Here is a 12,443-nt window from a genome sequence, read left to right on the forward strand (position 1 = left end):
CATAATCTCGCTCTCGAATTTGATTGGAAAGTTCAGTGGCAAAAAGAAGGAGATTCATTAGCTCGTTATTTAGTCAGATTTGCTGAGATGACAGAATCCGTTTGAAAACAACAATATTTTCCTAAAAAAAAAAAAGGAAGGTCGAGGGTTCAAAATTCGACCTATCTAGATCGAATTTTCAACCCTCGACTTATTTAAAATAACAATATTTTTATAAATAGTTTGAAAACAACAATATTTTCCTAAATAGTTTCTAAAAGTACAATATCCTTTTAATTTCCCCAATTTTGAATTTGAAACATTAAAATTAAAAATCTATATAAAAATTAACAAAAAATAATAAATGTATTGTTTCATTTTACAAACTCAATTAAGTTTTGTTAAATCAAAATAATAATACAGCATGTAAGAAATTATATTATTGTAAAATTATACTTATATTATAGTTTTAAATAATATAGGTAAAACAAAATAGTCATGTTAATTTATGATAACATTGCAAAATGTCAGTGTTAATATGCTAGTTCAATCACAAAAGATACATTGTTTCACTAAGACAACATAACCATGAGAAAAAAAAAAAAAAAAAAAAGAATCTGATTTGAAGCTATCTCCTAAAATATGGACAATGTATTAATCCTTCATTTTAATTCAAAAGATGGGTCCAAAAATAAGATCTGGATCTTGATATCCCTGACTTAACAATTTGATTCTACACCTCAAACACAAATTTTCTAACTCTACAAACATATTAGTTCCAAATTTATAACTCAACTCAACACCACAAATAACCCTTAAATATTAAGGGATTCACGACACTTCAAAGAAATGTAAAAGACCAAATATATTAGTTCCAAAATGCTTCCTTTGCCCAACATAAAAGGGAGAATCAAATGATTACATAAATATAAATAAAAAACCAAAATAATTTTAAAATATGTCAAACAGTTATCAAGATTTTCCTGTATTTTTAATTTTTATGGTGCATTTGGAATGTATTTTCCAGTGTTTAATTTAAAAAATAAGTCATTTTGGAAGAAACTGGAGTATTTAAAAACCATTCAAAATAGCTTTTCATGTGTATTTTAATCGGTTTTTGTCAAAAGTGTTAAAATAAAAATGAGATTTTTGAAAATAATTTTTTCTCAAATCAATCCAAACGGACCCTTTAATCTCTTTAGTCCCTTTAGTCTTTATCTCTTTAGTCCCTTTACTTCAATTAAGATTTCAAAGGGTAAAAACAAAGAGTAATAATGCCAAAATTTTAAACATTTGACAAGGTATCTCCTGATAATCATAGAAAATCGAATTCAAAATTTTATTAATTAAGACCTCGTTTGGTAACCATTTAATTTTTAATTTTTGTTTTTGAAAATTAAGTCTTATTCATCCATATTTCTTAGAAGATTTGCATCTTTCTCAAGTACAATGTTTGAATTCTTAGCTAAATTCTAAAAACAAAAACAACTTTTTGAAAACTATTTTTTTTAGTTTCCAAAATTTTGTTTGGTTTTTTAAAATAGATAACAAATGAAGAAATTTAATGGTGGAAGTAATGTCCATATACTTAATTTTCAAAAAGAAAAACCAAGAATAAAATAATTACCAAACGGATATGAGTTAATATCAATCAAATTAACTTGGTCTTGGTTCTATCCTTTGGGCTCTTTGGAACGAGAGGGAACTTTAAAACTACAAATCTAGCACACATAAGTATGTAGGAGAATGTTCTATCCATCGCTAAATTAAAAGTGTTTTCCATGACTTTTTCGAATCATCGCTTTATATTATATTAGTTGTAATTTTTGGATTAGTTAAGCTTCTGTTATATTTTTTGTTATATAGATTTGCTTCTGTTATATTTTCTATTGTATAGATTTTCTTCGTTTTGATTTTTCAGTTACATTATTGGTGTATAAATATTGGTGGTGAGGAAATGATAAAATATAGGAAAATGAATTTTCTTTCCCTTTACTGATATATTCAGTTTTTCCTTATTAATATGGTACCAAAAGTTTTCTAAGAACTTCCTCTTCGTCTTCTTCCCTCGGGGCCAAACAACCATGAATCTCACTCCTCCTTTGTCTGATTTTAAACCACCTTCAGTAAGTTTTTCGGGCAATATTCTTGTAAATATTTCGACGGCGTTTATCCTGTCAATTGATTTTACCAGTTCCAGCCAAGATTCTTTTTCCATTTCTCATAATAACCCTTACATCATCACAGGGATACCTCCAACCTCGTTCTTGTCACCGAGCCTCTCACCTACACCAATTATGTTACATGGAGCCGCTCGATGATTCTTGCCTTATCGATTCGCAACAAATTAGGCTTCATTGATGGCTCTCTCGTTAAGCCCACAGGTGATCTCTCTTCTTTTTGGATTCAGAATAACAATGTTGTGATTGCTTGGATCTTAAACTCTGTTTCAAAGAAAATTTCATCCAACATTCTTTTCACCAATTCTGCTAGGGAGATTTGGCTTGATCTTCAAGATAGGTTTCAGAAAAGGAATGGTCCTCGTATTTTTCAATTAAAACATGGGTTGTCTAATCTGAAACAAGAACAAGATTCAGTAACTATGTATTTTTCCAAAATTAAAAGCTTGTGGGATGAATATATTTCTTATCGACCAGGTTGCACATGTGGTAAATGTACTTGTGGTGGTGTTCGATCCACTGACGACTTCATCCAATTTGAATATTTGTTGTGTTTTCTGATGGGTTTGAATGAGGAATATAACCATGCTCATTCCCAGATACTTCTTATAGACCCTCCCCCACCAATCAATAAGGCTTACTCCTTAATTGTTGAACAAGAACAACATATTTCTGCCTCTGCTCGACCATCACCTGCTGTCACTTTAGTCGTCCACAAGCCTGAAAATAATTTCTGGTCCCAGCTTAACCACAACCCCAATAATTCATCCAAGCAAAACAAGAATCGACCTGTCTGTACATATTGTCACATTTCTGGCCATACCATTGACAAATGCTACAAGTTGCATGGTTATCCGCCCGGTTACAAGCCAAGAAATAGAACAACTAATCAAGTTCATAAGGTTCCAAATGCTACCCCCTCTACTTCAAGCTCGACTATTGATACTACTCCCACAGCACCTACATCCTCTGTTAACCTCAACAATGACACCCTTACTCAGTGTCCTAATATACTTACAATGCTTCAGTCCAAACTTGTTGCTGTTATGGTTGACAATGATGCTATTAATCATGTAACAGGTACTTATTCTTCCAATATTTCTTTTGGGGGCTGGATTTTTTACTCTGGTGCTTCTACACATATATGTTTTCAAAAATATATGTTTGCTGATTTGAGGCCTTTTGCTAGTTCTGTCCTTTTGCCTAACACGCATACCGGTTCATTATGCTGACTCACTTGTCCTTTTTGGGTCTATAACTCTTCATCATGTGCTATTTGTATTCGTATTTCAATACAATTTGTTGTCTATCAGTGCTCTCATGTCTGATAACTCTCCATCTGTTCAATTTTCCAATGGATATTGTGATACTCAGGCCAAATCCACTTTGGAGACGATTGGCAGGGGTAAACTACATGATGGTTTGTATCTCCTGGAGAATCGATATGAAGCTATTGATTTTATGCATGCATCGTCTACTATCAATGTTGTTTCACAATCCTCTACTGAGTTGTGGCATTCTAGGCTTGGCCACCATTCTCTATTTCGTTTATCTGCTTTAAAGACCATTTTTTCACTACCATCTTCATTACATCATTCACATCCTTGTGAAATTTGTCCGTTGGAAAAACAGAAGAGATTAGCTTTCCAATCACACAATCATCGTGCATCCACTCTTTTTGACACTATACATGCTGATGTTTGGGGACCCATTTCTACATGTTCATATGCTGGTTATACATATTTTCTTACTTTGGTTGATGATCATAGTAGATATACTTGGGTGTTTTTTATGAAAAAGAAGTATGATGTTATTTCTATCCTTTCACATTTTTTTGCGTATGTAGAAACTCAATACAATAAAAGAATCAAAGTTTTTCTTTCAGATAATGCCCCTGAATTATATTTTACTGAATTTTTTCTTCAGAAGGGTGTTATTCATCAGTTTCTTGTGTGGGAAGACCAGAGAAAAACTCTGTTGTTAAGAGAAAACATTAGCACATAATGAATGTTGCTCGAGCCCTTTTCTTTCAGTCTCGAGTGCCTTTGCATTTTTAGAGTGAATGTATCCTGACATCAGTTCTTCCTCATCAGTGCCTTGAGCTTTGAAGAAGTTTTAAAGAGGTATGTCATAAAACTCCCTTTTTTTCTACAAGAGCATGTTTTATATTTTGCCAAAATTAATGAATTAGAGTGCTTAAATGATCCTTGTTGCTTCTGTTGTTGCTGATACATTCCTACAACCAGGATAAGGTATCCAGCCTAATCCATCTAGTACAGACCATTTAGGTTATCGCTTAAACAGGATCCACTTGTATGTCTTCACATACATGTTTAAGCTACATAAGATAACCTTGGATGTTAGTTTATTGGTTTGTGGGTTAATGCTACTAAATCTCGAATAAAATATCTCATATTTTATTAAATAAGTAAAATTGTTTGTACATTACAATTACAAACTACAGAACCCACGAGATTTAGGGCATAAACCCTAATAATCTCCCACTTGTCCTAAAGCTAGTGGGGTGTACATCATAAAATTCATACTAATATACAAATACACAAAATAATAAACTAGAACATATTACACGCTTAATACAAAATCTCCCATTTGTCCTAGACTAGATGTGGCCTATCCCGTAGACTTATACTCTACAAGTGACCCTTAAACATCTTAGTTGTGAGGGCCTTTGTAAATTGATCAGTAATGTTCTGCTCCGAAGCTATCTGCATGACAATCATGTCCCCTCGATGCACAATCTCTCGGATGAGATGATACTTCTGCTCTATGTGCTTCCCGCGCTTGTGATTTCTAGGCTCTCGGAAATTAGCCACAACACCACTATTATCACAATAAAGGTGATGGGCTTAGACATGTCTAGAACCACTTCTAGATTAGTCAGGAATTTCCTAAGCCACACAACTTCCTTAATAGCTTCACAAGCCACGACGTGCTCAACCTCCATAGTGGAGTCAGCAATGCACCCCTGCTTGATGCTCCTCCAGACTATTGATCCTAATGTAGGTTTCTGCATGACAATCACCTATAAGTCCATAGATGAACTGCACAATATCAAATCTTAAAGGTTTGCACCTTCCCATCAACGCACTGTTTTCTCTTGTAGATCCACTTGCAACCTAGAGGTTTTACCCCATAAGATTGATCTATAAGATCCCAAACTAAATTGAAGTACATAGACTCCATTTTGAGATTCATAGCTTTGATCCATTCATCTTTGCCAACATCCTTCATTGCCTTCTTGCATGATAATGTATCCTCAACATCTCTAGCTATGATAGCTAGGGTTTCTGTTAAACCCATAAAACGAATAGGTGGGTTCGTAACCCTCCCACTACGTCGAGGCTCCCTCAACAGTTCTGGTGGAATTGATGTACTAGATGATCCAACTTTAACAACTCTTGTTGAGGTATTGGGTTCTTCAATAACTCTTGTTGAAGGATCAGTAATTTCGTTGGAAAGTTCACTCAACACAATCTTATTGCAGGGTTTATGCTCCCTTATGTGGTTCTCTTCTAAAAAGGTAGCGTTTGTCGACACAAACACCTTATTATCCTTAGGATCATAGAAGTAACCACCTCTCATTCCTTTAGGGTAACCTACAAATAGGCACAATTTTGAACGATGTACCAATTTCTTAGGATTTTCCTTAAGCACATATGTTAGGCAACCTTAGATTATAAAATGGAATAAACTAGTCCAAAGGTGTTCTAATAACACTTTTGGACAGAACACAATTCAAAATGTAAGTTGTAGTCTGTATTGCATAATCCCAGAACGAGTCTGGAAAGGAAACATAAGTCATAGTAGACCGAACCATGTCCAACAGGGTTCACTTTTTGCTTTCTGATACATCATTCCGTTGTAATGTACCAGGTGTCGGGAGTTGGGATAAAATTCAATGTTTTATCAAATAGTCTTGGAATTTTAAATCCAAATACTCTCCACCTTGATCAGATAAATTTTTTTAATGGTTTTATTTAATGCGTTTTCAACTTCATGCCTAGAATAATCATTAGTGAAATAATCAAACCCTCCTCTTGTTTTAACATTCATTGGACCACAGAGGTCTGAATGTACAAGTTCTAAACATCTTTTGGCCCTGTGACCTTTTTCAATAAAAGAAATTTTAGTCATTTTTTCTCTGAGGCATGACTTATACACAGGTAAAGAATTTTCTTCTAACTCGTTTAGAAGTCCATTCTTGACCAATCTCTCAATTCTATTGAGATTTATGTGTCCTAATCTTAGATGTTTAAATTGGACATTTTCTTTAGGAGAAATTTTATGTATTTTATTATGAATTATTGCAGTTTTAAACATTTCAGTGTTTAGGAATGCTTTAGTTGCTAATGGTCTTAGCACATAAAAGATTATCTTCCAGCTGAGCAGAGCAAAATTTTATACCATTCTTAGAAATAAACACTTTATTTATAGAAAAATATACATAATATTTTTGTTCAGTCAAACACTTTACAGAAATTAAGTTCCTCTTTAAATCAGGAACAACAAATATATTTTCTAATAAATTATATTTATTCTCTAAAGTAAGCCTGATTCCTCCCACTGCCATAGTTGAGACGACGTGCCCAGTTCTAACATGCATCAACAGCTCTCCAGCCTCAAGTTGCCACAAAGAACTAATTCTCTGAAATGAAGAACAAATATGGTTAGTGGCGCCTGGATCTATTATCTAGGCTGAATCTGTTGGGGTCGATGCCTTAGCTCTTGTGGATCCAGTAGTTTGTAATTGTAATCTAAATTTTTTTTTATTTATTTAATAAAATAACCCATAAACCCTATAAACTAACATCCAAGGTTATCATCTGTAGCTCAAACATGTATGTAGAGACATATAGGTGGATCATGTTTAAGTGATAACCCAAATGGTTTGTAGTAGAAGGATAAGGTTTGGGTACCTTATCCTGGTGACACTACGAATATGACCCGCTTTGTAGATGTTACAATTATTATAAAGTGCTAAGATGACCATATGTGACATGACCTGAATCCTGAGTGAGTTGTGGACTTCTGCCTATGAAGGCGGTTCTTTGATTTGTGTGGGTGAGAGTGGTCAGATTGTCGACTCAATAAGCCTACCATTTTTGGTGATTCATCTGATTAGGGAGTTAGGAACACAGCTACACAAGATAGAATTCACTCATTCCCTAACGTTTGGGTAAGTAGATAAATTGCTCTCTTAAGGGCTAATTCTGGGGCTTAAACAATGTGGCGCCACACCCTCTCTTGGCCTGAGAGGGGTTTGGTCATTGTTGGACTATGACTTATTGTTTATTAGAGGAATCAGTGGTACTTAAGGAGTTAGATGTAACTACATGGACAAAACTGTAATTTTGGCCTAGTTGTACTTACGATCAATTTGTGAAGGGTTATCACTCCATTGATTGGTCATATTCAATGGACACAGAAATTTATCTGTAGTGTAAAGATTGCAGCAATCGGTCTTTAGTGGGGTGACTGGTAGCTAATGGATATTGGGTAATTTAATTAAAGAATTTAATTAATTATCTAAGTACCATTGGAGCTTTAATCTATAGGTTCATAAGATCCCCTCTGTAGCTCAAAATGGATTATTGAGAATTAATTTTGGATTAATTTTAATTGTTCTAATTAAGGAAATTAATTATATGTGATTAAGGATCTAAGCACTCTAACTACATCAATTTTAGATAATTATCATGCATGTTCATAGTTTTTAACTATTAGAGTTTGAGAGTCATACCTTTGATAAAACCACTGAATTGCTTGAAATTTTCACGTAAATCTTCTTATATCTCTATAGTAGACCACCACCAAAGTCTTCTCTACCATCCTCAGGCATTAGATTGAGTGGTAGAACTCAAATTGTGATGAATTTGATGTGGTTTTAGGAGTTGGACAAAAGGAAAAAACCAGAGATTTTTTCCTTCAAAAAATCAGTTTGCACGATGTTCCAAATTAGTTCAAAAATTCAGTTTATAAGAGCTAATCATGCAAATCAGATTAATAAAAAAAAAGGCCACTTCAAATTGTATGCAATTTGTGTGGCATGAGGTGTTATTAAAAGTGGGAAATTATGGGATTTTCCCACTTTTAATTTCCAATTTCCATTTTTTCTTTTATTTATGAAATTGAATAATTATTTAAATTTTATTGAATTTGAAATTCAATTTGAACTAAATAAAGTCTATGATTTTGATTTTCATAAATCAGAAATCCAATTATTCAATTTTATAATTTTGAATTTCGTAAATTCAAAATTTAATAAATTAATTTAGAAAATTAATTAAATCAATTTTAATATCAAATATTAAATTAATATAACACCTCATCAAATATTTAAATCATATTTAAATATTATCAACTCTCTAGAACCGTAATGTTTAATCCGTAAATTAAACATCTATTATATCAAATATAATAATCCAAATCCTAAACCAAGTTTGAATATTCCAAATTCTCTCAACATGCTATTCAAAGGTTTAATCCTTTTATGAGCTAGTAGAGGGACCTAATGGACCTACAGATCATGAGCTCCAATGATTTGAGATTTATTGGCTATACACTTTAAATCGAATTAATCATTATTCGTTAACTACCGAGACACACCATTATAGCTCAGTAGTTGCATTCTCATCACTATAAATATATTTTTGTCCACTTGATTTAATCACAATCAGTAAGTCGATTCTTCATCGATCGTTCATATTTACAGCTAGGTTAAAATTACCATTTTACCCCTGTAATACATCTTACTTCTTAAGTCTCCACCGATCCTCTATTGAACAATTTGTTTATAGTCCTACCAATAAACCGAATCCCTTTCAACCACGAGAGGGCGATGCCCTTTGTTTAAGACCAGGAGCCTATTGATAACTTGTAGAAATACAAGTTATTTATGCCACCTTATCTAGATATTGCGGCCAAAAGTTAGTGAATATGCACCAATTGTATGAAAATTAGCCTAGTATTACAATAATTATAAATGGTTGCAATTATGCTCACTAACACCATAAAGATGAAAGACAAGCTGAATTTTACTCTGTTTTGCAGGAGACCAAGTCACCGCTTGCGCTAAAGGCTCACGAGAGACTGATCAAAGCATCTCTGTCACATTGCGCTCGTCAATAAAAAATGAAGAGACGATTACTGCAAAGACGACGTAATGCGACAGTCGATCCAGAGCTGTGTTTCAACTGCATGTGGTAATAAAAACAACACCACATGCGAACCTAAGATCGAAAGATGCAGCTGAGCAACGCAAAAGCGAAGGATTGAGACACGTTTATAACTAACGGTTGTGTAGAATTGACGGTCTGATTGCATGACAGAAGGAATAATATCCCTCCATCTTCAGAATTACCATAACAATCAGTGGGGAACACAAGGTCGGAGTCAAAGATTTGCACCTATAAATACTCCATTGATTTCAGAGAAAACTTATGCTACTTGATATGGGGCTAAGTGCTGTTAGATTGTAGAGAGAAAAGGCTGAGCTGAGTGCTTAAGAGAAGAAATCCGGGAAGAAGACGAGATAAGGCCGAGAGGTGAATCTCAGATCCAACCTGCCAAAAACCCGATCGGAAGCTCTATGCAAGGATCCCTGCTACCGGTGGAGCAAGCCTGAGAGGGAAGCTCTTCCTACCATCAAGTCCATCCTATCTAGTAAGCAGATCTCCATCAAATCTGTGCCAAGACATTGGCACTTGTTTGTATCTGTTCTATCTCTTTCTTCATTATATCTCACCGTTTCTTTATCTCTTCATTCACACACCATGTATCAAACGCTTAATAGAGATATTAAATGTTTTGATAGCTTTCATTTACCATTTTCTGTCTATTTCCGTTCACCCATCAATCACTTTCTTCATGACGTCTTCTTAATCCCCTGATAAGTAATATGAATTAATCAAGTACTTAATTTGTGTTAAAGATATAAAATATCTTTAGCTAAGGCATGCTAGATGGCATCCTCACCTGTGAGAGCAGAAGTGAAGATGCCATTTTGATCTATCGAGAGAAGGTCAGAAGAATGCGTTAACTAAAAATGAGTAGTACTTTCAGATATGGAAGCAACCTTGCGTTCATTACATTAGTCTCTATTTCACCACAGACATGTGGGAGCGCGACTGATCACTGAAGGGTGTACGCCAAGAGAAGAGCAGAACAGTATTTGTACCTTCAATGTAATTAAGAACTTGCGTTGTTTATATTATTTGTCTTTCTTTCTATTCTGTTTATAAGACTTGCCAACGCATCCCACGTCTTTGCATACCTTTCACAGCTAGCCTTGATCCCAGCATCTTGTACATGAAGCCTGTATCTTGTATCATCTAGCTTAGGTTTACTGTATTTTTATGTTATTATCGCATCTTTACTGGTTTCCTTTATTTTAATGAAATTTATATACCTGTACACACACACTTTTAAAGATTGAAAATCTGGTCACATATATCATGAACATACCACAATAACCTAAACTAGTCCCCGTGTTCAACCTCGGATCACACCGAGAAATTTGCAGTGGGATTATACTTGGTTCCATCTTAAGGAAACTTGTGACAACATATGACATACTACATGAACATCCACACTTAACGCATACTTAGAAGTAGTATTGCATCGTTATAAACATAGAACATCATAGCGTTTTAGCGTACAACACCTATACTTAAGGGAACAACCTATCTGCTAACCCTAAATCGAGTAGGATTGAATTTCGCCTTATAGATTTATGTCCCAGCTATCTATCCGGTCTTACCCCTAAAATGGGAGGCTTATTAAGCAGTGATGTTGAACCACTTTCATCTGTACAGAGTAAAGGATAATCCCAAACAAACAGAATTTCATAGTTAGCTTAGGATTAAGATCGAGTTACCTTCGGTCCTTGAATTGAAATAGTCAGTTTTAACAGTAAACGGTTGTTATAAAGAAAAGTTACTATTTCACAATCTGGTCTTATCCAAACATCTTTTGCATAGGATGCCCCCACTCACATGTCTCTATTGAACAATTTGAAGATCACATTGTTTTTATCAATATACAAAGCGGGTCGCATCCATTGTGTCCCTAGGATAAGGTACCCAACCTTATATTTATAGGCTTTTTTCACTATATACTAAAACTTGATCCTCTTTTATGTCTCTACATGAAGTTTAAGTATTCATATTATAGCTATGGGTCAGTTTATTGGACTTATAATTCAATAACACCTTTATTGAAAGAAATAATTTTATTGTGAATAGAATGTGTTTAACATTTACAAACTACGAGTTTTAGGACATTCCCAACAAACTCCCACTTGGACTAAAATTCCAATGGGTTTTAAATATATATAATTATACAATGTTTAGTTTGAGAGAATATACAATAAACTAGGATATGTATATACCCATGAATTCTTCCACTTGCCCTATATTTATGAAGCTCGTAGTCTTAGTCTCACTAGGTGACCCTCGAACACTTTATCTGTGAGGGCCTTAGTAAATGGATCAACTAGGTTGTCTTCTGAGGCTATCTGCGTGACGATAATGTCTCCTTTGTGGACTATTTTCCTGATGAGATGGTACTTTCGTTCAATGCGTTTTTCTCATTTGTGGCTTCTAAGTTCTTTTGAGTTGGTGACTACTCCACTGTTATCGCAATACAAGTAATTGGCATATCATTTGGAACCATTTCCAAATCACTCAAGAACTTTCTAAGCCACACTGCTTCTTTAGATGCTTCACATGCAGCTACGTATTCAGCTTCCATAGTGGAGTCAACAATACAACTCTGTTTGATGCTCCTCCATACTATAACTCCTTTATTTAGAGTGAATACTGATCCCTAGGTACATTTTCTAGAATCTACACCGGTCTGAAAATCAGAATCAATGTATCTAGTAAGGATCAAATCTTTAGAATACACGAGCAATAGTCTCTCATTCTACAAAGATACTTAAAGATGTTCTTCATGGAAGTCAATGACTATATCCAAGGTTGGACTAGAACCTGCTAATTATTCTAACTGCAAAGCATATGTCTTGGCGTGTACACAATATAGCGTACATTAAGCTCTTGACTGCTGATGCATAAGGAATTCTTTTCATATCCTCGACTTCTTAAGGCGTCTTAGGACACTGTTCCTTAAACAAATAAATCCCATGTCTAAAAGGTAATAAACCTCTTTTGGAATCTTGCATGTTATATCTTGACAACATCTTGTCAGTATAAGATGCTTGAGATAGTGCTAGCATTCTGTTCTTGCGATTCCAAAAAGTTTGGA

Source organism: Benincasa hispida, chromosome 7, assembly GCF_009727055.1.
Source record: "Benincasa hispida cultivar B227 chromosome 7, ASM972705v1, whole genome shotgun sequence".
In the NCBI taxonomy this organism is placed as follows: Eukaryota; Viridiplantae; Streptophyta; class Magnoliopsida; order Cucurbitales; family Cucurbitaceae; genus Benincasa; species Benincasa hispida.